Source organism: Manis pentadactyla, chromosome 2, assembly GCF_030020395.1.
Source record: "Manis pentadactyla isolate mManPen7 chromosome 2, mManPen7.hap1, whole genome shotgun sequence".
Classification (NCBI taxonomy): Eukaryota; Metazoa; Chordata; class Mammalia; order Pholidota; family Manidae; genus Manis; species Manis pentadactyla.
Window position 1 is genome coordinate 231,982,047 of NC_080020.1, and position 27,982 is coordinate 232,010,028.

The 27,982-nt window shown below is 50.2% G+C and overlaps 1 long non-coding RNA gene across 1 annotated transcript; it reads right to left on the reverse strand.

Moving 5' to 3' along the window:
- Window positions 1-3,910: 3,910 nt before the first annotated feature.
- Window positions 3,911-27,010, reverse strand: LOC118910563 (uncharacterized). Its single transcript, XR_005024036.2, has 2 exons — window positions 26,644-27,010; window positions 3,911-5,408 (listed from the first exon to the last, which is right to left on the reverse strand). It is a non-coding gene; the product is annotated as an uncharacterized LOC118910563 (long non-coding RNA).
- Between the last annotated feature and the right edge of the window lie 972 nt (window positions 27,011-27,982).

Consider the following 27,982-nt stretch of genomic DNA (forward strand, 5'->3'; position numbering starts at 1 on the left):
TGCCATGCTCGCCCTGACTCCATCCCCTCCATCCCCAAGTCAGGCCTCCGAGGGGGCTTTGGGTCTCATCGCCAGCCGCTTTCTGGGTCCTGGAATGAGGTGGGCAAATCCAATCTCTTACGAATCCTTAGGTGCTCCACTCTCTAATACTTCTTTGGTTTCTTGAAATTAACTAAGAATTCCTTAGCTTTCAGCCTACTACTTGCCAATATTCTCTGTTGTGTCAGTCTGCCATAAAATACCCATCCGTGCTTCCTCTGGGCCATCCCTCCCAATTACAGAACCCCTATAAGCTGCGTGGGGTGACAGGTGTACTTTCCAAAGCCCTAGGTCTTGTCTCTGAGTGGCTTTTCCCATTCAATATCCAGGCAGGAGTACTGATTTCTGTGGTTGCCTTAGCCTCGAGTCCCCCCTCCAAAGACACCCTCTGGGGTGTGCCCAGACCAACACAATGAGCGGGGAGCTGGGTGTACAGACCAGCTTCCGGTAACAGGTGGTCTCTCGGCCCCACTGGCTCTGAGACCAGCCGGGGGATGTCCGTGCTTGTTTCTCTGGAGGCCCTTCTCTCCCATGCCTGGCCCCTGCCTGCCATGGCCAAAACAGTGAGAACCTCCTGTCTTGCTTCATGGTCCTCCCCTGCCCTCCCTCTGAGATCTCCTCCGGTTGGGATTATACACAGAGAACTTGAATCCACTCATGCTGAGTGTAGGGTTGAGGACAGCCCCCCCCAGCTTTGCTCCGAGGCCCATACATGTCCTCCTACACAGCCTCAATGTCACGCCTCTGCTCTCAGAACAACACAGAACCCCCACCCCTTGGGTATTTAGGTAGGTGACCTGCGCTGTTTTCCCAGTGCATGCCCCAAGTCTGCTTTAAATTATTCTGGCATTCTTGGCATCACGGTCATTGAAGATGGGGTCTCTTTCAGGATGCAAACACCCTAAAGGCAGAGCCCTCTGATGGCCCATCAGCTGATACTTTTCCTGGCCTCAGATATTGACCATCAATTCAACTCTTGTAAGATTCCAGTTAAACTCAGATATCTCTATCCTTAGTCCAGGAGTCTCAGCCTTAGAAAACATTTTACGGCTTCTGCGCAACAAAGGAAACAATCAACAGAGTGAAAGGCAATCTACGGGATGGGAAGACACACTTGTAAGCCACATGTCTGATAATATCCTTATCCTTTTGGTTGATATTCAAAATATATAAGATATTACTGCAAATCAATAGCAAAAACATACAAAAAATAATTTAAAAATGGGCAAAAGATGTGAATAGACATTTCTCAAAAGACATACAAATGGCTGAAAATACATGAAAGGTGTCCAATATCACTAATCATCAAGGAAATGCAAATCAAATCCACAGTGAGGTGAATCTGAAACCTTCATGAGCTGCTGGTGGGAATGTTAGTTGGTGTAGCCATTATGAAAAGCAGTGTGGAGGTTCCTCAAAAACTAAAAACACAAATAGCATATGACGCAGCAATCCCAGTTCTGGATATTCATCTGAAGAAAATGAAATACTGTCGTGAAGAGAGTCCTGCACTCCCATGTTCCTTGCAGCATTGTTCACAATAGCCAGGACATGAACACCACCTACTTATCCATCAACAGATGAATGCACAAAGAAGTTGTGGTTATATATTGCATATGGTTATGTATTAAGTGTGCATATGTATATATATTATTATTCAGCCTTTAAAAAGAAGGAAATCCTGTCATTTATAACAATTTGGATGAATTGGGAGGACATTGTGTTAAGTGACATAAGCCAGATTCAGAAAACCTAATACTGTATGATCTCACTCATGTGAGGAACCTGAGATCATGAAACTCATAGAAGCAAAGAGCAAAATGGTAGTTGCCAATAGCTGGGGACCAGGGGGAGAAATGGGGAGATGTTGGTCAAAGGATACAAACTTTCAATTATAATATGAGTAAGTTGTGGGGATTTAATATAAAGTCTGGTGACTGTAGTTAATTATAATGTATTGTATACTTGAAATTTCCCCAAAAGGTAAATGTTCATGTTTCTCAATTGAAAAGGTACCTATGTGATGGGCTGGATATGTTAATTAGCTTGATTGTGGTGCTTAGTTCACAATGTAGGTGTATATCAAATCATCAAGTTGTACACCCTAAATACATACACATTTTTTTGCCACTTATATCTCTGTAAAGCTGGGGGGAAAACTTTGACTTTAGTGGACAGGTCATTTTTGTAACTTGCAGTGGGCTCACGACCTGGAACCTCTTTGCACCGTACTGCAGGTAAGACAGGTAATCCCTGTCCCTGGCATTCTGCAAGGCAGACTTGCGTGCCATTCTCCCTCCGGAAGACAGCTTCTGTTATCCTAGAAATCCACACACTGGAGATGGGGGCTGTAGCATCACCTTCCACCTCCTTCCCTCTTTGGGAAAATTCATCTCACCAGCAGTCTTTAAATTAGAATTTGGGACCACAATGGAAGAACCATTGTATGCTGTTATTTCTCCAAATTAAATTAAATCTGATGCAAATTTCTCTTCAACCTGCTGGTCATAAATTAATCTCAGTCATGTTTTGAGTCATTCTTCCTGGACTTGCACAAAATTCTAGAAGGTTCTATATATTCCAAACAGTCAAAGAAGTGTTCTCTGCTCTTGGCGCCCAAGTATCCCACAGATAAGGTATTGTCCATCCTACACCCTCCCGTTTTGAGGCGGGCTGTGTCTGAGCTGAATCTCTCGCTTTCCCCAAGGTCACTGCTCAGTGTTCAGTGGTCACGCAGTCTCCAGCATCTCTGTGTGTGGGGCCAGGGACTAACAGAGCAGCAGAGACACAACATCGACAAGAAGTGATCCCACTCCTGGCCCCGTGACACCCCAGGTCCTCACCTGTTCTGGTGGTTCTCTTCTCACTGACTACGCCGCACCTCGGTGACTTCCTCCTCTGGCTGAGCCAGCTTGACTCCCCAGGAAACCCAGGCTTCCAAAAACCAGACCTTGCATCAGGACACTTGTGTGTTTGGTGCTAGGACACGGAAATGTTGGTGATCCCAGAGGCAAGAGAGCTCACTGCCTTGGCTATATCCTCAGGAATGGGGAAGGAAACATGGCCACAAAAGGGGAAAAAACACCAAGGATATCCTAATAACACGCCGTGCAAAATTACAGTATTAACATTGTTTCTATTTTTAGTCAGTAGTATCTTGGTGAAGGTCCAGGACAGGAGCAGCCAGCAGGCGTTTCCCCTCCTCCCTGACTGCTAACGATGTGCGCGTGCTGCAAGGAGCTGCCAGTGAGTGCAGGGGGCCAGCGGTGGTGGGGGGGCCCTGGAAGGCCTCGTCACCTCTTGTCTAGTGGGCCACTTGTGAGCTGCCCAACGGTTTTTGTTGGCATTTTGGCTTCTCAGAAGCAAGCTCTTTTCTTCCTCCCAGAGACTCACGGTGGGTAAAGTTTCTGGATAAACAGGGCGTGACGTTATGGAGGCTGCTGGCCACTGGGGGAGATAGATAGCGCCCTGTCTCTGCTGAATGTCTATTGTCTATTATATCCAGACATCAACAAAGTTTAGGACAGAGATCCCAGCACTTAATGTCCATTCTTGACATCTGATCATCTTACAACACGAATGAGGATCATGCCCACTATTATATCTAAGATTTCTCTTCCATTGCACTTGCCATTTTCTGCACAAAGAAATGTTGACATAGCCTCACATTTAGATAAAGGCCAGCAGGCACCCTGAGGACATTATGAGATGCAATGAGGGTGATAAAGCTGTGCTAACGCAATTTTGGGTGGTCTGGCAACTGGAGGGACTCTGGTGGAGGCCTAGAAATCATTTTCTTCTGAGACGAGACCTCCTAAGCAGAAACCAGAGAAATGCATCAGACACAAATGAGGCAGCAGGGCTGTCTTCATAAATTGCAGCCTGTGGGCCTTTTAATGTGTCAGCGTAACCTGGCTGTTAACCATATTTAATTGCTATCTACAGTAAGTTCCGTAGATCATTACCGTATCAGTCATTTCTCAAAGATCCTCATTAGCACAGGACCAGAGAACACAATAAATGGCGTGAGAGCAGCCGATGGACAGGAAAGCTGCTGAGGGGAGTTTGCACACTTCAGCCAGCCCAGGGAGACCTTCTGGGCTTCCACCAGCACCGTGATGAGATCCACAGCACACACTTGGTCTCTTGCACTGCAGAATGTTGGACCCAGAATGAGGTGCTATTTCCCTCCTGGGGTCTCCTCTCCAGCAATGCACACTGATCCCTTGTGGACTCAGCTAGGTCCCCCAGGCCTGGCTGGAGTGGAAGGGACTGGGGGCGGCCGCAGTCCATAGCTAAACACCCTGGAAGTCACAGCTCATGATGGACACTCACATCGACAATCTCTCCATTCAGCAGGTGCATGTATAGTACATGCCTACACAGCACAGGAACTATGCAAGTCCACTGAGGTTGAAGGTCAAGTGAGACCTGTCCCCGTTCCTAGGATGTAACACTGGGGAAGAAGGCTGGCAGAGACCAGGAGACCTAGTACAACCCACTCACTCTATGCCAGGGGCTCTATTGCTCATTTTGTGATTATCCTTTTTTTTAAGTCTTATTGTGGAAATTTGAGCTATGTTCCTTTTTTCCCTTTAAAAATGTGTTTTGAATGACCAACGGTACATTTTCATTTCTCCCTTTTCAGAAGCTCCTCAGATGGAACTTGAGTCCGTCGATCCTTGTGATGGGAGTTTCCACAGGTGCATGAGCCTGTCTTCCTCAGAAACTGTCCTTCTCTGGGGTCCCAGAAACACCCCCCAGTTGTACAGGCACCTCTCCCTGGGAAATGATCTTCTCCCTGGGCTGGGGACCTAGATGGTGCAATCAATTCCCTCTCAAAATTTCCAAACAGCATAGACAGTGTGACCTGAAGCCCCACACGCCAGGCACGCTTGGGCGCCAGAGTGGGCAGAGGCTTTCATGCTGCGCCTCCTGGTCCAACAGGCTGGGCACTGCTCATCTGTACACAGAGATGATGCCCCAGGCCCGCTCCTGGCTCTGCAGAGCTGGTCCCGTCCAGCGCTCCCTGCTCACAGCATCTGCTGCTCCCTGAATGTCCCCAGGCAGCGGCTTGCTTCTCGTCCCCTAAGATGTATTTCTGGTTCCAATAGCCCATAAGGTTCTTGGTCTCAACCCCTGCTGGGTGCTCCATCTTTCAGTTTCGCCTTCTTCTCTGGTACCTGGAAATGTGTCCTCCTTATGTGCTTTTAGGAAACCGATGGCATTTTCAAAAAGGTGCTTCTGTTACTCAGCATTCCTTCGGGGCGGAGAGTGGGTCTGGGTGTTAAGCGTGGGTTTGGATTTGCTTCTCACCAGGTCCATCTTCTTCACATGAGCTCACCTCACTTTACCACAGGAACCTGGGCCTTGGAGAGAAGGGACAGTGACAGCTTCAGGGCCAGCTTAGAATTAAGTTGAATCATTTTATTCCTGATACTAAGGCAGAGTGGATGCACAGCAGCCTTCACCGTACAGACAGAATGGTGGGAAAAGTACACTGGTGTCAGGGCCCACCAGTTGGTGCCCAGTTCTGGCCCTCTCTGTGCGCCTGCACTCTGTGGATGAAGGAGAGGTGGGAGGTTTATGTGAGTAGGTACACAACGGCCACAGCACAGCACTGGGTGCTGGAATGGCCACAGCGAATGGTTGCTTCTCTTGCCCTGCAGGAATGAGGGCTGGAATGGTAGGGGTGGGTGGCCCTGGACCTGAGCAGGTTGAAATCCTGGGCTGAGCTGTCACTTCCAGAAGCAGAAGACAGAAGCCTGTAAGTTTTTAGATGGAGCCAGAATATAGAACATGCCCTCGGGTGCTCCCCCCATCTGGCCTCCCCAAGCAGACTGAGCAGAACTCACTTAGACTTTGGAAAACCCACTTCACAGAGCTCACCCAGTGAGGAGCCACTGCAACACACACTGTGGTGAGACCCACCGGGCTTTCTACACCCACTGTGCCACAGATCACGGCACCCTGGCCAAGGTGCTGACCTGCCAGCATCTCGTGCCAGCACCTCAGGAGGGGCGTGGTGGCGCTGGGCCTCAGAGGACGCTGTGAGCTCCTGGCACAAAGTGGCATGTGAGTGTGAGGCCCTCTGCAGAACTGTGTTAAGCCAACAGTAGGTCCTTCCAAGTAAAACAGAGATGAGGTGAATCGAGTCTCTAGGGTTTTTTTCTGGCCTCTTTTTTTATTTCTAGTGGACTGCACCTTCCCCAGATGAGCTTCAGCAACGTAACCTCAATGACCAGCACAGAGAACATGCTCACAGGGTTTACGGCAGGCCAGCAGCAAGGCTCTGCTGTCGCCCTTCCCTCCCGAGGCGGTCCAGCGTCCTGGGAGCCAGACGGCACCATAGTTAGAGCACATTCCTCGGGCCAGAAAATCCCTGCCAGATCCCAGCTCCCAGCCTATCAGCTTCACCACCCAGGCCAAGCCACTCTGATGCTCATCTCTATTCCTCTGACAGTGACGTGTGCTAGGAGGTGATGCACAGCAGGCAACTGCATGAGTCTTCGGCACACAGAAAATGCTCAAAGACATGTACCTGCTAACACTACTATTGCTATAAAATAATATTAATATAAACAACAACGATATTGTGTGAAAGTCATAATAATATGTATCGAAGAAGAGTAGGAATATCCTACGACTTTCTCATAAGCCATTTGTATGACCAGAAAACACAGAATCCAACACAGCTTCTGGCTTCCTCCAGAGATTCAGAAAACACTGCTCAGAGGCCAACTAACCTGAAGGACTGAACTCAGGTCCGCTGCTCTGAGGTCGAGGAATGTCCACGATGATCAGACCATGGCCCAGGATGATTGCAGTATGTGGGCTGCCTCTTCATTCAGCCCCCAGAGAATATTTTTATGATTGCTTCAGTCTCACCTGTTAGCAGTGGTCCATGTGAGTTTGAAGCCCAAATAGCAGGAAAAGACCTGGGAGTGGAGGCTACATCTCCAAGCAAAACACATCTGACTGGAGAGGGGGTTGAGGGGCTGACCTACAGATGAACATCGAGTGTGGGTTAGTTGTGGCCGTTGTAACACAGAGCCAGGACAGCCCTGGAGGACCACATCACTTCAGACCCCCCTACAGAGCCATTATTGCAACAAATTTCTTATGTCTGGGCTTTGCCCCAGGCCTCCTGAGTCAGAATTCTAGGCTAGAACCCAGTTCTGTGTGTTTGGCGTGAAGGATCCTGATTTGGGCTTCAAGCTGATGCGCAGCTGTGCACACACGCCCTTGGGTGTGAGAAACTGAGGTTGGCTGGATAACATCACTGCCTGGGCACACAGCTCATCAGTGGCAGAGCCGCACCAGACCCTGAGCACTTTGACCCCCAGTCTTAAGCAGTTTGCCCAACACTAGATGCTTGAGACACCAACGAGGGACCCAGGGGTGAGTCCAGGGAGCTTGTGATCTCACCACAATGGGTCTGGGGAAGCGGAGGGGGCCAAGGAGGAAAACCTGGGGGCACTGTCCCTCCTTGCGAGCTGGTTGAGAGAGGACAGTAGGGAAGTGTGGTGGCCGCTGGGATGCTAGGACTCGCTCAGGAGGGCTAGCAGGGCTGGCATGCTGGCGACCTCCTTTCCCCTTTCCTGACCGTGTAACTGTGGCTCCAGCACGGACACTTCCTGGGTTCCTAATCTCACAGGCCACTAAGGACAGAAAGGGACCTTCCCAAATTCAAATGCCATAATTCCACATTGAGAGACAGGCTAGGGTGGGGAGGCAACTTGCTCAAGTTCAGTCAGTGCCTGGGGTGCAGAGCTGGGACCAGAACTCAAGTCTGGGGTCCCAGCTCTGTGCCCCACCATCCCATATCCCCATGTGGCCCAGGCACCAGGAGGGTGGATGGTCTCTGCCTCCTGAGGCTGGCAGCCTCCTGTTCCTCGAGGCAGAGCTCCCCGCAGTTCATGCAGAGATGCAGCCCGTGGCCCCCCACAAGATGTCCTGAGTCAAAGCCCCCATGGGTGAAGCTGGGGAATCAGCTCCGCAGGGCATGGCTGTGTGCCTTAAAGTCTGAGAAACCCTGAGATTAGACCTCAAAGCTTTGGGATAGAAAGTGCAGTGCAGCAGGAAAGCTGATGTGAATATGACATCTGTTCTTTCCCAGAAGAATTATCCTCCAAGCACCCCCTATAAAGCAGCCACTGTCCCCTGAATTGGGAGCTGCAGCTGACAGGACAGCCAGATCCTGCTCAGAGGGAGGGATCCAGACAAAGATGGAGCCCCAGAAACCCGGGCAGACATTAGGGATTCCTGGTGCCTGGGGTGGTGGGGAGTGCCACGGTGAGAAGGGGGCAGAGTCGGAGGGGATGGCTCATCACAGTGACACGAGACAGTGTCTGGTTACTTACAGGAAAGCTCGGCTAGGACTTGTCTGAATGCTTCTGTCCCAAAGGTGGACACCTGGCTGGACCTGATCCCCTCAGCTTTGATGGCTAACTCTTCATTCATATGACCCCTCGGGGTACAAATTCAATCTCAAAAAATCATTAAATAAATAAAATTTATGGAAAGATTTAAAAAATCAGTGGCTGCTAGGAGTTTGGGGGAGGGAGGGATGAACAGATGGAGCACAGAGGGTTTTTCAGGCTGTGAAACTATTGTGTATGACATTATAGTGATGGACACGTGTCATTATCTGCTTGTCCAAACCCATGGGGTGCACAACGCCCAGAGTGAACCCCAAGGTGAACCAGGCCTTGGGTGGTTGCGGTGGGTCAGTGCAGGCTCACTGGTTGTCACAAATGTCCCCTCTGGCAGGACGTGTTGACAGAGGGGGAGCTGTGCATGTGGGGGGCAAGGGGGAATGTCAGTACGTTCCTTTCAATTTTTCTGCAAACTTAAAACTACTCTAAAATAATAAAGTCTTAAAAAAAAACAAACAAGAATCACTAAACATGACTGAACCATTTGCATTTTAAATGTGTCACCTGTACACCTGTGGAATTATCAGGAATCAGGTTTTGAGACATAAAGGGCCCCAGGTTGCTCAGGAGCTGAGAGCAGGGGCTTGGGCCCAGCTGGTCAATGAATCTGGAGACTTGGGGAAAATCCTCCTTTCTCTGAGCACTCATTGTGTCTAGTGGGCAGGGCTGGGGACGGTGAGGATCCCCGCTTCGACCTGTGATGTTCTAGGGCAAGCCCACAATGCTGGGGAGAAAAGAAATCAGAATCTCACAGAGAGCAGGAGCAGAACAGCACAGAGTTTCTACAAAACCAGAAAAACGTGCTTTCTGAACTTAACAGCAAAGTGCATGCAGCAGTGTGGGGTCCCATAGTCTGCATATGTGAAGTTCATAAATTAATGTCACAGGAGCCAGGGAAACACCTGTTCTGGAAGAACCCAGCAGAGGGGATTCAGACATTTGAGAAGAGGCTCTGCAGACCCAGTAGACGGCCCAGGAGCACATGGTGGTATTTAGAGGGAAAAGCTTCTGGCTCGATTGTGTTTCCCAAAATGTGCACATCTGGATCTGGGCCTCTCGGGTTGGGGTACAGACTCCACTGGAACAAAAGCCATCTCCAGGAAGCTACCTGGGAAAAATCAGGATGAGGCCAGCCGCCCTTCCCTCCGTGTGGGCTCCGCGGCTGTGTGCCACACTGCCCTTCCCAGCCCACTGCCACCGAGGCACATGCCCCAGCACGAGGCGCCACCTGGCCCTGGCGTGTGCCCGAATGGCCAGCCTCCACAGGACCCCTGCTCAGCCCGGTGGTGGGCTCATTTGAAGAACATTTGCTTAATTCGAGATCAAAGCAATACTTTCTTCTCCTTCTTCAGAAGAAAATAAAAGGATATGTTGGAGAGATGAAGGATACAGTTAAGTTCACGCACAGGCTGTTTAGTAACTGAATCTCTGCCTCCTACTTAAAATGACTTTACAGCCACGGGATGGTGGCCTTCTTATCCCTGGTCTGCAGTTCCTGGAAGGGAGCTATAAAAGGGCCCTGCTGATGGCCCAAGAGTGGCGGGGACGAGGGTGCTGAGAGCTGCCTGAGCACTTGACGGCCAAGAGATAAAGGCTATGTGTCTAAAGCCCGAGCTTGGGCTCTGCAGCCTCAAAGAGCCGGGGGTCCCCCTGTGCTCCAGGGCAGTGCTTGGACTCCATGACCCCAAAGGCAACTTGCGCAGCTCTCAAGTTGAAACCTCAGTGCTTGGAGGTTACGCAGGCATCTTCCCAGGTCACCAGCAAACACCTTCACAGCCTCATGAGAGACGGTCACCATGAAAGGCGGTGGGCTGCAGGGAAAAGGGAAGCAGGGGTCTCCAGGGCAAAGTCCATACTGGTTAAAACTATATGGGAGTTAATAGGAGGGAAGCAATAAAAATTTCACACTGCTGGGTATGAGACCAAAAATGGAAGATGGTACAAGGCCCAGTGGCCACTGGGTGGGACGCACATAGGGTGCATGTGGGTTTGAAACTCCTTCTCAAGTGGCCCCCTTCAGTCTGGGGCCTGGGAGAGGCACACTTCCTCTCCCTCGCTTCTGCTTGTTAGAAGAGAAGGAAAGAGGAAAAAAGGGACCCGTTAGCAGCTGATGGCTCATGCTGAGCACTGTTCTGGGTACTTACCCAGGTCCGTCGTTAGTACCCACAACACCTTCCAACAGGTGCACAGTATTGCATTTTACCAACGAGCTGTTTGGTAAAATGCAAATGATGACATTCTCCCAGAGACTCTGTGTGACTTGGTCCAGGGTAAGCCGCAAAACCCAGATTTAAGCAAGTTCAGCCGAAAGCCTTTTCCTCCCTCCCCCACAGCACCCTGTGGATGTCCGAGCTTCTCCTTTGCTCTTGCTGTGCACCAGAGTGCCATAGACCGTGGCCCGTTGGCCAGCTCAGAGGGGAGTGGGTAGGGGCCGAGTTACCTGGGCCTGCCAGGAGGTGGGTCAATGTTCCAGCCATCACAGGCTCCATTCAGGCTCTGCCCAGACATGCGGGAGGGGCTCCCACCTCTGACGGTTTGAACCTCATTCACTCGAATGAACCCACTCTCTCACACTCTTTTTTTAATTAGTAGAATTTAGGTTTTAGATGTATAGAGAAATAGAGCAGATATCATGGAAAGTTCCCATATACCCTTTCTCTACCCCCTCCATGTTTTCCCTGCTTTCGTATCATCATTAGTGTGGTACATTTATTGCAATTGATGAAGCAATATGGCTGTGTTATTATGAACTAAAGCACAGCGTTATGCATCCTGCGGGTTTGGACAAGTGTGTGATGACAGGTGCATCATTACGGCATCACACCGAGTCGTTTCTCAGCCTTAAAGATCTGTGCTCCCCCTGCTCATCCCTCCTCCCTTTGGGCTCCTGGCAACCACTGACCTTTTCACTGTCTCCATAATTTTGTCTTTTCCAGAATGTCGCAGAATTGGAAGCGTGTAGCCTTTTCAGCTGGGCTTTGCCACTTGGTAACATGATTGAAGTGCCCTCCACTCCTTTTTGTGAAAAGCTCACCGATTTTGCAGCTTTCCCTTGTCACTGAGGGAAGGAACAGCTCCCCTTTCTCCCTGGACCTCAGGTATTTAGCACACTCTGTGATACCCAGAAGACACGCCTGGTCCAGAAAGTATTTGGGTAAATGTCCTTGTCCCTTTGAAATATCTAACTCCTGTCACTCTCAGCCATTGTCATGAAGCCTAAGAAAGTACCGTCCTCAAGAAGGCACTTCACAGAGAGTTTTTAAAAAAACTAACTAAATAATAAAGGACAGGCAGAAAGGTTGGAGACATGGAGACCGGTGGGAAGGCACGGCCAGAAGTATGTGCACTGCAGACCCACAGAAGGGTCTGCTTGTGCCAGGCCCACGGATCATCAAAGCACGTCCCCACCACGGTCCTGATGGATGGTTCCACTTTCCCAGGGGGGAGGTGGAGGCACAAAGGCCGGCGCAAGGAGGGGGCAGGTGGTGGCATTCAGAACTTTCTGCAGCTCCAGGTCAACCTGGGCTGCTGCCCTCCCTCCTTTGTGAAGCTCCCAGGGCACAAGAGGGAGGGGTGGGCCTTGCATGCCTGCCCACAGAGGGTCCCTCCTTGCAGTGGGCTGCCCACAGCTCCTCCGTGGGATGAGGCCACACTGACAGGTGCACACCCTTACAGGAGGGGCCAGGGGAAAGGGAGCAGGTACTCCAAACAGGATGTCATGTGGCAAATACGGATGGAGCATGCGCATTCTGGGGAGTGTCAGATACCCATGGCTGTCACCGTCTTGGTGACCCTGCATGAGTGTCTATGCACGATTTAAATCAGAAAGGTGCCCTGGGTGCCTGTGGAGTGGCGTGCATGTGCCAAGACCATGTAAGCAGCCAGCTCCGTCAGCGAACCACACCCGTGTTCCCTCTAGTCTCAGTCCAGTTTGGCTGTTGGCCACTGTCCTCATTAGAGGTCAGTAACACAGCACACTATGATAAGTTGAAACTTTTAGGAAGATGAACGTTACTGGTTGTCTCTGTAGATATTCCATTTAATTTTGGGGTTACTTTTTGTGTTTTGTTTTTTTGAACATTCTAAAACTCTTCCTGTCTGTTAAGTATTCTGTCACTGCTTAGTATCTTAGAGACAATTCGCGAAAATACAGACCCTAAAGAGTGTTCACCGGATGCCACAGTCACCTCCCTGCCCCTCACCCGCCCCTCCGCGGCTGCCTAAGGCCAAACTGCACCCCTCCTGCCGGTTTCCAGCCCTGGGTGGCTCCCCCACGGCCAGCTGCCCGGGGCCCCTGCACGGAGGCTGCTCCTTCCTTCGGGAAAGGGGGACCGCTGCTCCTCCCTCGGCCCCTTTCCTGCCCCAGCTCTCCTGGGCACAACAGAGCCCCCCTCTCTCTGCCCTCTGCTTGACCGTCTCAGGGGCCTGCATTGCAGTCGTGGGTGCACGTCAGCAGAGCCCCAGAATGCAAACTCTCCAGGAGATCGCCGTGCCTCGATCAGCGCCGCATGCCCACGGCTGCCAGCGGGACGCCGAGCGCGCCGGGCGGCGGGGGGGCCTTGCCTTCAGGGGGCCCCTGGGCCACCGAGGCCGCGGAGAGGCCGGAGCACGGAGAGGGTGCGCCCACGACTGCCGCTAGAGGGCGCGCCCGTCCCTGGAGGACCTGGGGGCCCGGCCCGACCGGATTCGCCCGGAAAGGCAAGGAAGAGCCGCGGACCCGGAGGGGGGACGAAAGCCGCAGTTCTGGAGGTCCTGGGGACTCCCTAGAGCCCGCAGCTCCGCTCCCGCACCGCTCACACGCTGGAGAGTGACAGCTGTCAGCCTGCCCGGCGGAGGGGACACAGGAGCGCGGGAGCCGGTGCGGACCCGGCCGGAACCGCGGGGCGGGCCGGCCGGGTGGTCGGAGCTCCCTCCCGCAGGGGCCAGGGGCGCTCGTCGGAGCCCGGGCTGCAAGGACCGCACGGTGTGTGGCTCTGTGCCTTGGGTAAGTCACCTCCCAACACCAGGCCCCTCATTTGTTAATAGGGAAAACAAAAGTGCCCGCCTTCTAAGGCTCTTGTGAAATTCGGAAGATCCGTGTGAAGTGCAGAGCAGCTGGGGAGCTCAGTAAACATTCAGTGGCCGCTGGCTGCTATTACTGCTGCTGACCAGTACTCCTGTCCGCTGCAACAGCACCACCATTACTGATACTTCCGGCCACCAAATGTGAAGCACTTGGCATCTGAGCTGTGCCTCTTCCTCATCATCCGCTGAGCAGCGCCCTGCATCCCCTCCATGCTCAGACTCGCCTCCATGCTTCGTTTCAGAAGAAGGAAGATCAAGTCTCCCCTCTTCCCCTAAATGATCCTCCTTACCAAGAATGCTCCCTTGCAGGCACCTGCCCCCCACCCACCCCTCAGGACAACAAGGGCAGGGCGAGGAACGACAAGGGCTGGGTTGGGTGGAGAGAAACACAGAGACAAGGTCACTTGATCCTAACAAGGTTAACTGTGCTCAGAGCAGAAAACAAATTCTCCGATTCAGAAAGACAGATGCACCCCCATGTTTATCGCAGCACTATTTACAATAGCCAAGATATGGAAGCAACCTAAGTGTCCATCAGTAGATGAATGGATAAAGTAGAGGTTGTATATATACACAATGGAATACTATTCAGCCATAAGAAAGAAACAAATCCTTCCATTTGCAACAACATGGACGGAGCTGGAGGATATTATGCTCAGTGAAATAAGCCAGGTGGAGAAAGACAAGTACCAAATGATTTCCCTCATTTGTGGGGTATAACAATGAAGCAAAACTGAAGGAACAAAATAGCAGCAGACTCAGTGACTCCAAGAAGGGCCTAGTGGTCACCAAAGGGGACGAGTGGGGGAGGGTGGGTGGGGAGAGAGGGAGAAGGGGACTGAGGGGTATTATGTTTAGTACACATGGTGTGGGGGATCACGGGGAGAACAGTGTAGCACAGAGAAGGCACATAGTGAATCTGTGGCATCTTGCTGCACTGATGGACAGTGACTGCATTAGGGTATGGGGGGGCTCGATAACATGGGTAAATGTAGTAGCCACATTGTTTTTTCATGTGAAACCTTCATGAGAGTGTATATCAATCATACCTTAATAAAAAATTTTTTTAAAAATGTGCTCAGAGCTACGTGGGGATTTAGATTTGCAGCAAACTTTTCAGCTGCATTACCTAGTTGGATCTTCCCAGCTCTGATATATTTATTAATAGTATCATGACCATTTGTACAGATTCCTCTTGGGTTTGTCAAACCAGAAATGGCCTTAAATGTGATTGTGGGAATTCAGGCCTGTCTTTGGTGACACTGCTGGGAAGAGGCAAGGCCAGAAGGGACCCCCTGTCTCATGGCTTCCTGCCCTTGCATGCCTGAGGGTGGTGGAATCCAGGCAAATGGGAATGGTCAGAGGAGGCTGCCTTCTTCCCCTCTGTGTCCATGGTGATTGGAACAAGAGGAGCAAATGGGGGGGAGATGTCAGGTGCATCCACAAAGGAAGTCCTGGCAGACCGGAATCTACCAAGGACCAAGGACCAAGAATAGTCCCTGGACAGGAACGACCTCGCCCAGGAGCGGCCTGCGAGAAGGCCCCAGGTGTGTGTTTGAAAACATTCTAATTTCTTTCTTTCTGAGGCCAATGGCAACGGCCCATGGTTATTTCAGAAGAAAGGACTTGTTTGTTAATTAGCTGGAAACACAGTGACGCCACAGGCTGACGGCACCTGTCCATAGGAGGACCTCAAACCAGAGGCTGAGCAAGAGGGACTCTTTGTTCTTGAGGGAAAGAGAAAGGCCACTAAGTTGAGTGACCACGGGAACATTTCCTACATGCAAAATATTGTGTTTGGTGTCTGGGGAGAGATTGGGTCCTGCTAACAACACAAGCGCTGAGTCAGCAGGGCTCCTGCTGAATCTGGGCTATGTCACGGGCCAAGTCTGCAGTCTTAACCTCAGGTGCCTGCTGCCAGACTGTCTGTGTATTGAGAATAAGAAGCATCCCAGGCCCAGAACTGTGTGACAATTCAAGACATTGTATGTACCAGTGCACTGATGCAATGCTTTGCACGTCCTAAATGTTCAGAATGTGGCTACGATGATTTCATTTAATCCTCAGCCTAAATTCCTGGACAGGTAAACATATGAATATTACAGAAGGGAAGCCAAAGCCCAGAGAAACTGAGTCATCTACATGAGGACATGTGCCATTTGTGTCACACGATCATTAGGTAATAAGGACCCATGTCTTTCATGATTCCAACTTGTCTATTGTAAAAAAGCCTGTTTAATATTTAAGAAAACATCATATTTGGTAAAGATATTCCACAAAGGACCAAAGCAAGCTAGGTGAACCCTTGATTTTTAGCTACAATTTTTATGTTTTTCAATATTGTAATTTCTTGATCCTCTAATTAAGCAAACGAGTTCATTACAAGCAACACGAAGGTGTTAATTCAATTCCCGTCTGTGATTTCTTTTCAAGCTTGTTTACCAGGGAAGCCAAGTGTTAAGGAAAGAAAATTCCCACAGCAAGCAAGAGGAGACCAGGGTGGGGGAGTCTTCGGAGTAGTATTTCTCCAAACTGGAATCCAAATTCTCCAGGCCCCTGAGGTTTAATTACCACGTGCAGCCTGCTGTTTCGGGGCGGCAGCCTGCCAGACTCCCCCCACCGGCTGCTGCAGGAGTTGGCAGGCTCTGCCCCACCAGGGACGAAGAGCGGGCAAAGCTCAGAGTCTGCCTTCAATGTGGAGCACGAAATGGGACTTTTCACCTTTTCCAGCAAATTCTGTGTGTTCCAAAGCTTTAGCTTTCTCCCCACCCCCGCCAGGCCTAGCAAGGAGAGGAACTGGGTTCATATTTTAGCCCAGAGTGTGAGCCAGAAACCCCTCTGGAACCTAGCAACTGGGTTTTGTTTTGTGACCAGCCAGTGCCACAAAAGGGGGACCCACCCCTCCCAAGCATTCAATTAACCCCATGTGAGGCAGGCGGGGGATTACGAAGTTGGCTCCGGCCCCATTCAGAAGGTGCCGAGGGGGGCTTTTTCAGAGGATTCCTCCTAACAAAGGTTGCCAAACTAAGTAGCCTCTTGTTGTTGCTTAGCTCTGGCTATTGTTACCTCCAAAGCGACCTTTTCCCCTTAATTGGGGCTTTAGAATTCCACCTCTATTGTGTTTGTATATAAGAAACACTGTGCTGAGGGGCCAAGTAAATTTATGAAGATAAGAATTTCTGCATTAGGTGATTCCAAGGCTATTTAACTGCGTGTTTGTGTCCACTGACGGAAATCACTCTCATAAACAGAATCATCATGAAATCATTACAATAATTCATTTCCATAAATTGAGCTGCTATTATGTGTCAGGCCCTGTAATCAATGCTTCGTGGGCCTTGTTTCTGATGTCACAATTAACGGTGGGTCCCAGAGCAGAATGCAAGAGTCCCAGCAGAGGGGAAGGGAAACCACGTCTCACCACTGGCCAGGCTGCTGGGCCACGAGATGTCACGGATGACAACACTTTGCGGCTCTGCAGAGACTCGAGTACGTCTGCTGTGGATCGCCAGTGCGATTGTACGCCCCAAACAGACAAGGGATTAAAACGTGTGGCTGCTTGTGTATATGGTCAAAAATTAAAATGCCCCCAGAAGGTAGGGCAGAAATATTAAAGTGTGCATTTGGGCTAGTGTAGGACATCAGAGAGCGGAGAGGCCTTAGGAAAACCAGGGATGACACTCCTTTCAAGACACTTCCTTCAGATCATTCCTTTACTTTCTAATCACTAAGCCAACCCCAGAAAATAGTCCTGCATTCTGGGCTTGGATTTTGGGTGGGCTTCTTGTAGAAGACATTCACACTCTGCTGATGGTACCGAGCAGATGTGGGAAGGTGGGGCTTGCAAACCGCCTCTGGCCCAGACACCAGTCACATGTGGTGCGCGCAGGGCTTTCCAAACCAGGAATCTGCATGTGGCTCTGGGTCGGCCTTCTGTGGAATTCTAGAATATGGGCATTCAGTGGTTTGCTTTGGCCTGGAAATGGGCTCTGTGTTGCACTGTACCTGGCCTGCCTCACTACTTTGTGCTGGCTGCCTTGCCTGGCTGGCTACTTGATTTTGTCACCTCTGTGCCCAAGGGGCCAAGTTTCCTAGGGACCACTTTCCTTTGCTGAGGTCTAGGGTTACAAAAGCCCTCACCTTGGTCCCCTGCCACAGTAATAATGAACACACCTAATTTGCAACTGAGGGCGGCAGCATCTTTAATTCAGTGAGTAGGCACTGTGAACTGGGGGCATCCAAAAATCCATTTTACAAATTTTATGCCCCCAAAAAAGCCATCCAGCTATGGGGGGAAGGGGGGTCAAAGAAAATTCTGCCTCATGCTCTCCTGTGGGCACTGATGACCATGGACATTTTATACCTAAAATACCACATGAGTAACTCATAGACCTACACAGAGACTGCCTTTTGCCATTTATTTAAATGAAAATGAGAAAAATAGAAAATAGTTTGTTTTTTAAGAACTTGTCCAATGATCCAGAAAAGTTTCATCAAAAGAGCCTGGGTGGACCTATGTCAGTGGAATCAAGCCCTTGTCTAGGATGGGGGGCTATGCACTCCTTGCCCTTCCCGACATCAAGGGGTTTAATATATATTAGCAGATTAATCAAATATATGAGCCATTAAACCAAATCTGGAGATTTTACACCATTTTATATAGTGGACCATTCGTGTTGCAGCAGAAAATCTTCAAATAGTTGGAATTTAGCTGTTTGGTGGTCTCATCTATTTGTAAAAAATGGCCACAAGATAAGAAAATAAATAACAGTAAGTTACAAAATTTTTTAAAAAATCAAAACTTCTTTGCATCAGTTGAAGAAGCTACACAACCCATTATGAGCGCTGTGCCCTTAGCCCTCAACCCTCCCTGGAATCCAGGCATCCTCAAGTTACATGTGCTTAAACCAGCTACCTTCTTCATAGTCCTAGTTCTGTCCAGATGAGAAGGTGAATTTCCGCACTGAGAGCGCAGTGCTACTGCGGGGAAAGGGGCAATGGGGGAAGGAACAAGAACTGACCGCTGACAGAAAAAATAGATAAAGATCAGGCCTTGAGAATCTTTACGAAGTAACAGGAAAACTCAAAAGATATGGTAGCCCAGGGCTGTTCAAAATAGCAGAAGCCCTCTCTACAGACCCCTGAAAATATCATTGTACCACGTGGCAGTTTATGAGCTCTGCTCTCCTTAAGAAGGAAGAATTCATATAGTCAGTTTTAAAGGATTTCTATACCAAATGGTCAAAACTTTAAGAAATAAATGCCCGCCTTCTGGGTAATTTGCATTCCCACACTGACTCATGATATCCTGATAGTCTCAGATAGCTGACAGTGTTCGAGTTTTAATTGTTAAATCACTTTCCTCTATAAAACTATGCAAACTGTGTTAAGAATAGGCACGACATGGAAGCCAGCCATCCCTGCCTTACAGCCCTGGAGCACATCTTAAGGATGCAGTGATCACTACCCAGTGTCCACCCTTTCTCCACAGTGAGGATGGACTTAATTTATACACAGTATCTGCTTTAATCCTCTCTTCTCCCAGGGATCCCCCTGTTAATTCTAATAAAGTCTATCCAGGAGCAAAATGTGAGTCCAAAGTGAATCAGGGTAAAGGCACCCACACACTTCCCATGTGCATGCGTGTGGTGATGTGTAATGAATGGGTGTGGGTGTGGCCCAGGGACACTTGAGTCCCAGAATAGGCAGTGTCTGGTCTGGCTGGTAGTGGCTGGCTGGCTGCTTTTGCACACCCTGAAGCTGTCTGCTGGAGCGTGGGCCCAGTGACCAACATTGGGTGGGCACGGTGAAGGCCACCTAGGTGCCAGAAAAAGCCATCTGGAGGTCCCCTAGAGTCCCCAGGCTTTCCTTCCCGAATGTTAGACACCTCGTCCCTGAGAGACCAGGTCTCGGAAACCACGCGGTTGCTGCATTGCTGGCGAGGGGATGGCTGGGAGCTGTAGCCACGCAGAGGGGAGCCCGAGCCCAGATTCAGGTGCCCAGGGCAGTCCCCGAGGGGTAGAGGACAGCACACTGTGCACTGGGGCCCAGACAGGAGTGAGGCCACTGCAGGGCGGCCTGTCAGTGGGCAGAGATGTGCAAACAACCCTGGGGAGACCTGCCTTGTGTGTGGAGCTGTCCAGAGCCCCTTCTTGGGAACTTTAAGTCACAGAATGGCAGGCACGAGTCTGGAAGTGCAGGGCCAGACTGTGGGGTTTGTTTCCTGTGATTCAATCCGAGGAGCAGAGGCCTCCACAGGGCTTCACCCCAGCCTCCTGCTCACCGCCCGAACTCAGCGCTGGCTGTGGGTGAGACCTCAGGCCGGGCTCCTGGGCCCAGTGCAGGAGGGACCTTCTGCTGTCCCTGGGCCAGTCCCCTCCATGACAGACTCACAATGCCAACTGTCCTCGGAGGTGCTCTGCTGGCTCAGGCTCCTGTCAGAGAGACTGTGGACAGCCGCGTGTGGTGCTCCGTGCGCCTCTGCCGGGCTGACTGCAGGGCCAGGCCCACGGGACATGGGCTCCTCACCCTTTGATGCATGTGAGGAGGACATTCTATGCTGCGGTGACACGCGGGTCTGCCCTGGCTGCACAGCGGAGTCCTGTGGAAACTGGAAGGTTCCCCGGCAGGGCCCGGGACAGGAGCGCGGGGGTAGACTGGAGCTTCTCTGACTTCAGTGTGCACGCAGGTCACTCAGGAGTCTTACTGGGATGTAGATTCTGATTCCATAAATCTGGGGTGGGACCTGAGTTCTGTGTTTCCAATAAGCTCCGGGATGATGCCCAACTGCTGTGCAAGGGCTATGCATCCAGTAGCAGGATGACAGACCACCAGGAAGCTTCCAGCACGAGTTCCTGGTACAGAAGCCAGTGGCTCCGCAGAGGAGCAGGTGTTAGAGAACAGGTCCGTGGGAGCTGGAGAGCCAGGGGAGGCTTCCTGGAGGAGGTGCTCCCTGGGGCCGGGCGCTGGGAAGAGGAAGGGGGAGCTGCATGGGGAAGACCAGGGAGGAAAAAGAAAGGCACTCAAGGCCTTTCCAGACCCTCACCGTCTCCTTTTGCATGTACTGGGGCCCTTCACAGACATTTATATTTTATTTCTAATTCCTACTGTTCTGCTACCTTGATACGTACTGTTCTGTTCAGATGTTTACTTGTGTGGGTCATACAGTATGAGATGCTGTTTTCTCCTCTTACAGCCTGATGGACTTCTGCGGGTCCCTCAGAGCCCATGCTACGTGATGCACCGTCCCAGTGCTGCCCCCTGACCGCCACCCAGGCCGCACTGATGGCTTCCTGATCCTGAGCTCCTGCAGCCCTCCCCTCCCCGCCAGGCTCTGGAAGATTCCTCACTGTGCAGCATCAGTACATTTCAGGGCTTCCAAATTCCCATCAGATGTGATTCAGATGTGATTCAGGAAAGAGATGTTAAAATTGCCAGATTTTAGGGTATTCTTGAAATCATAGGTAATTCCCTATTTTTTCTGTATCACTATATTCATCTGGTCTTTCTATAATTGATGAAAATATTAAACACTGAATCTATTTCTGTGATTGGGTGGTATTTGAAGAGATATTTCATTAAATATATATTATAATGAATACATGACTTACTATTACAAGACCATATAATGTGACAATAATGTTTCAATAACAAGTAAAAATTATTCATCCTTGATATGAAAACATTAAAACAAAGGTGTATTAATTTCTAATTAAAACAGAGGGACATTTGGCAGAATAAATGCCAAATAAAACTCACTTTAAAAATGAAAAATACTATCATGAATATTTAATATTTGAAATTCTTTTCTTAAAATGAAATTTGAAAGCAAGCAAAGTACCAGGTGCTATGCTGGGTTATCTTGATTTTAGTCACATGACAAATATTTCAAACAGAAAAATTTATTTCACCTCATGTTAAAGCTGTTTGAATTTTCATGAGTTCATCTGAAAGCATCTTCAAGTTAGACATGAGCACAGAATCTGAAGATGAACATACTGTGTCTGCTTGTCCTAATTTTGGTTTCGCTGTTGAAATCAATATTGCCTTTGCATATTTCAATTTTAATGCGTTTCTGATTTTCATAATGGAAAATTCCACAAAGACATTCAATTGGTTCTTTGAATTTCTTGTTTTAAAATATTTACAAAGAACCTTGGCCTTTAGTGGATGCCAAGCACAGAAATGCCTGCCACAGAGAGTGCTGGGTTCAGCTCTGATTCCCCCACTGCGGCATGATGCATGACACACAGCAACTTCCTGTAAAAATAATGCACTATGCTTTGTGTGGTGTGTGCAAATGTTTGTTCGGTCCACTAGGATGTGTCCTTAAACCTGAGACTATATAATTGTGCAAAAGCCAGAGCACGAACCTAAGGAGCTACATAATTCAGAGGAAGCAGGGGTTCCCTCGTGGCCTGCAGCGTGGAGACAGATAGCAGCTCCCCCTGGGACTGCAAGGGCAGGAGGCCCAGGGCCTGGAGGACAGGTGACCCTGGGACGCAGACCTGGGGCTCCAGAAGAGAGACCACAGGCAGGGAGCAGGGACAGTAATTCAGGCCAAAGCCTGCCAACCTCAGCGTTGGAGTTTTAGAGCCCCAAACCTTCTTGCTGCTAACACATGACCAGGGCCCCAAGGTTCCCCGCCCAGGCCAGCTCCAGCGCCTGCTCCTTGCCGGGAAGGATTGCAGAAAATGACTGCCTGCTCTCTCATAACCCGCATAAGACCGGCAGCTCATCCCCATGGCCCGCTGAGCCCTTGATACCGAGTGCTTGCTCACAGGTCCTGAGTGGCGGGGTCGGGCAGGGAGGTCGGGGCAGCTAGGCTGTCAGTGACTCCTGTGGACTTCAAATTGCCTGCCTCACAGCCTGCTCTGCTCTGGTCCAGTGCACTGCCATGCCCAGCTTGGCCCTCGGCAGCAAGCCTCTGACTGGCTCACTGCTACCCCCACCCACCACAAAATCCATTCTTCCCAGAAGCCAGCACCACCTTTCCAAATACCAATCAGATCATCACATCATTGTCCAGCTTAAAATTTCCCAGCAGTATCCTAGCACACTTTCAATAAAACACTTAATTCCTTACCTGGCCCAGCATCTCCCTGACCTCTGTCAGGTCCACAATCCCCTCCTTCACCTAACCTTGGCCACACGGGCTGGCCTTCCTTCTGCTCCTCAGGCAACCCTACATGGTCTACCCCAGGACCTTTGCACTAAGCCCCTCCCTCAGCCCCTGGGCTGCTCTCCCTCCTGAGGTGTCCTCGTACTCACAGCTCTGCTGAACACTCAACCTAAGTAACCTCTCCTGACACTTAGTCCCAAATCCACAACCACTCCGTCTCAGTCCCCAGCTAGTATGCATTGCTAACTGAGAGTTTTCATTTCTCTTTGTCTCTTCATCTAATTATTTGTCCAGCCTCCCCAGAATGTACAAACTCCCTGAGAATATAGCCCTTATTTTTTCCCATCTTGTCCTCAAAACTCAGAGCAATACCTGACTCAGAGGAGATGTGCAATAAATATTTGTTCAATGAATGAAAACGTGGAGCAGAAACAACACCTGTAACCGCACCCCCCCACACACACACTGCCTTCTAAGCAACATGGGTTTTCAAATTTTTCTCTACCTTTACAAAGTTTAGAAAAAATCATTTTCCTACCCCCTCTTGAAACTACCTGCTACCTGCTGTGCTGCTCAGGTGCGTGAAGGACACTCTCTGTCAGTAAGAGGGGCATTTTACCCAGCTGAGTCATGTCTCTCTTTAATAGTTATCCACCCTGAAGTCACCAAAAAAAATTAAAACTACCTGAACACTTGAGCATCTCCTGCCAATATAGGAAAGTAAAAACCCTGAATAAATAAGAAGGTAGGAACAGATAGAAGGTCCTGGACTCTAATCTTAGCACTGCTACCAATCTCAGAAAATGATTTCCCTTCTCCGGATCTCAATTTCTTTACCTACTAAAAAAGGGGCCTTGACCCTAAGGAAAGGCGAAAAGATTTGAGATGACTGTGTACGTTCCTTGCCAGGAAGCTCCTATTTCCATTAAAGTATATTGCAAAGAAAATGTGAATGACAAGGGAAAATGGTTACAGAAAAATCAGAACTCCAAAACATAAATATGTTGCAAATCATGTAGAAAACTTTAAAATTATTTGGGGACAATATTGAGCAATTAGAGGTATTTCCTTTATTCTCTAAATTGTGATCAGTAAGTGTATACTATTTTCTCAGCCTGTCTCCTCAAAAGTTAGCAAATCTAAAATGAGGGATGGTAACCAGGGAATTGTTATGTTCCCTTCGTGCCTGGCAGCCTGTGATGGCAGCCCCGGAGCCCTGGTGGATGGATGCTGGTTATAAGTGCCCCTCAGTGTAGGGGGTTGAGGGAAGGGGAGGCCCCAGAGGGGCCCCTCAAATACTGTGGGGCCTTGATGCCAGGGCTGCATTTAGGAACGGGCTTGGGGGCCAAATGGGGCCCAACAAGGGCACTGGATTTGGCCTGAACTCGGGGAGAGATGTCTTCTTTTGTCGTTGAGCTGACTAATTGTCTGAGGTACCATTTTTTCCACCACATGGGGCATGTTTGCTTGTGAATAAAATCAGCTCAGAAAAAAGCCTACCTGAGAGATAGATAACAAAGAAACAAGAAACACCTCCGGATTCCTGGTGAGTTCATGAACCCCTGTATCCAGCTGGAACAGAAGCAAAACCATTTTTTGATCCTCCTGGTTACTGACCCAATCCATTTCCTTTCCTGTCTAAACCAGTCTGAGGTGTATTTGTCACAACACAAAGATTACAACTCGTCCACACAGCTTGTCATCCCTGCATCTAAGTCTGTCTTTCTAGTGAGCCCTGTGCAGAGGGAGGCCAAGCCCGCCTGGACACCGCCATGGGACCGCAGCGTCCCGTTCAGGGCCCTTTCCTTGAGCCTCGAGGGGAGAGCTGCACTCGTGGCTGGGTCCCACAGGGAGAGGCTCCCGGGGGCCACACTGGGGGCCTCTGACTTTGATTTTGGGACAGAGTGGGAGCCCCACAGACCACTCAGCGCCCGTTATGCAAATGTGATGCACGTGCTGCCTGCCAGGTGAGCGCAAAGCAGCCCTGGCATGAGTGTACTTGGAAGATGCAGACTGTTTCCATGGAGGGCCTGACCCCCGCAGCCACCCCACAGTTCTGTCTTGGCTTCAGTCTGCAGCTCAATTCTCTGGCCTCTGCCTTGTCCAGCCTAACACAGTCCCGGCTAGGCACGGGGCCCGAGGGCGGCTCAGGTGCCTTCAAGCTCTCTTTCTGTGGTGCACCCAGTGCCCCCGCCACACCATGCCCTCAGAGATGCCGCCTTGGAGAGTCCCCCAGTCCTAGGTCTGGGCCCTGGGGTCCTGCACTAGTTCCCAGGTTTTGCTGTTCTCAGGAGCGTCCAGTCTCGGGGAGGGCCATGAGGCTCTCGGAAGCCCGCAGAGCCTCCCCCAGGGCACGGACGCTCTTTCTCTTCACCTGCAGCTACACAAGGTCTCCCTCCTGTGTGCCAGAATGCCGGGTGTGCCCCGATGCTGAGGCCATAGCCCCTGGCCTTGGGTGGCAGGGATCAGCGAGGGCGCTGGCTCTCACCACAGGCGCCCCGTTAATCGCAGCAACCCCAGGTGCTTCAGGGCAAGAGAAATGTCTCAGTGAGCCCCCGGGTGTCTTTGGAAGAAGTCACAGCTAAGCTTAGTCTAGAACAATGAATACAGGTCACACTGTTGTTGAAGGGGGTGTTACAGGCTGGCATCCAGCTAAAGAGATACGTGAGGATGAGAACATCTGAGAACCAGCAGGAAAATACAAGCAGTGGGCATATGCCCAGTGAGCATGCTGCCGGAAGCCTCTGGACACAAAGCCAGGGCAGGAAAATGGAGAGGCCAGAGCCAGCCTGATGGGTCACGGGCAGAATCCAGGACATATCTCAGGGCAGAAAGGAGGCGTCACAGGGATTTAATCAGCAAAGCAAGTCTTATTTGCTTTCCCAAGAATTCAGCTAGAGGTGCAATTTGGATGAATCTGCTGGCTACTGAAACCAGGATACTCGCCTGATGACAAGTACTTTCAATGCCAGACCCCACCCGGTGGATCAGACGTCCTGGAGGCTGACCCCAGTGAGGGGGAGGCTCAAGGTGGTCATCCCCATTCAGCCACTGCCATGGGATTTCATCCAGACTGTTCCCCAAAAGCCCTCCTTCCAAAGCCCCAGGCTTACTCCCGTCTACTCTCTGTCCCTCCAACCTATCTTGGGATCCCACTTGACCCAAAGCTCAGGCCACCTGGGCCGTGACACAGAGTGCAGTGTCCCACTTGCCTAACAGATGTTTGGACCCAAACCAGTATAATCACCACAGGACAAAATTTTGCTCTGTTCTTTTTTTTTAAATGCTCTGAAAGGATAGCTGGCTTCCCTGAGGCTATAACCTAGACTTCACGGTCTTTCTACATTTGCACCCATGTTTTATTGCCATTTTTTTGTTCTGAAGCACTGTGAGTTGATGGGCAATTTGCAGACGTGCTGAGGACCAGGTCCTGGGGCAAGGGCTCACAAACGAAGGTAAATAGGGCATGATTCTGTCTCCCAAGGAGCTCAAACCTGTCGCAGCAAATATTTTTTCAATGAAAAACCAAAATGCCAAGAGGTTACATGGTTTTTCCCAACACCATACTCCTTCCCAGTAACCCTAAGACAGGCTCTTAGCTGGAACTCAGCTCTCCAGAACCCATGCAATATTCTGTCCCCACCATCCCAGCATTAATTTGGAGGCAGTGAGAAATCACCTCTGGGGACCTGCTAATCAGACTTTGGTCTGCTGCCAACAGAGCAGAGAGTCCGAGCTAGATTTCCGCATCAGCTAGATTCTCTTGGAAACTGTCTCCTTGACTTTTAGAGGTGGCTTTCTGACCAAAGCGCATGATCCTTCCTGCTCATGCAGTTTAAAAAGGAATTAGGAAAATGGCAACAGGCATTCAGCAATCAATCTGTCTGATAGCAGCGCCCAGCCCGGCAGACTGCTTTTTCCCCATACCCCCGACAGAGACGGGATTGCCAGCCTGCAGCTGACCCCGGGGCCTCCTCTCACCTGAGCAGGGTCTGAGCCCAGGTCCCCTTTGTCACTGCATCAGCGGGCTTCCAGCCGGGAGAGTGCCCTGCTTCTGCGTGGCTTGTCTAGGAAGCACCAGCGCAGCACCTCGTTTCCTCTCGTGAGGCAGTCATGACAGCATCCTCGGGGCTGCAGAACGAAACCTGGATTTGGGGGACCTCTTCAGGGTTGCCTGGGTGCTTGGCACTGCCTGGCACAACCAGCCACGTCTGAGCTCCAGCCAGACTGCTGACCTGGCGCCGGCGCTGCGTGATGGGGCGGCTCACACAGGGAGGCTTTAACTGTCTCGTCCCCACGCTCAGAGCCCACAAGCCTGAGACGCTGGCTCCTGCGATGCCATTGCTCTGACGCCCCCAGCTGCTCTCTGCCAGGGCTCCAGCCACTCAGGGGTTCGCACGTCAACCCTGCAAAAGATGTCAGCCAAGAATTCATCCTTTTTAGCCAACTGATGATTAATCCCAAGGCTTCTAAGTTTTCCTCTTTTACTAGTGAAGCCAATGAAAATGTTTTCAGCATTAACATATTTGTGAAGATTCTACTGTTTTCCCATATATACATATTGAGCAGTTATTTTATGCTTTACCAAAAAAAAATCCAGCAACCACCCTTCATTTCTCTATAGCTTGTTGCTCATTTCATTTATATGACTTTAAACTCCATGTACAAAGGGTACTGCCGACTGGGGGTGGGAGGTTTACATTTTTAAGATGTAACCACAATAGAAATTAGTAATGCACAATAAAATATACATTACATTGGTGGAGGAATGGGAAAGATGCAGAAGATGGGCGTGGGCACAGCCACAGAGGATCAGGCAGACCCAGGCTATGTTCCAGGCCAAACACCACTTGACCGTACAGATCTGTGCACCAAATTTGTTTTTCGGTCTCCACTACCCTCCCAGGCTGGTTGATGAGCCAAGACAATAAAAGCTATCTACCTGCAGTTTTGAGAGGCCATGTACTCATTAGACGGGGTCTAATCAGTCCCTAAAATCACTGAACACTCTCAGGCTTCGACTCACAGACTCGGGCAGACCTTGGAAAGGATGGACGCCTCCGCGCCCACATCTGCAAGATGGGAAAGCCCAGCCTGCCACCTGGGCTGACACCCTTGTTTCTTAGGCTGTGCATTCAGGGCCAAATAGCTCCTGGGGGCAAAATCAACTTCGTTTGGAAACTACTCAAGTCTGATCACTGAACCTGAGTTAATATTTGAAAAAAAAAACAAAAAACAGTTGTTGAACAAATATCAAACTACAATAGAATGTATCCAGTAGAACATAAGGTGTAGCCACTGGACAATCAATATCTATCAA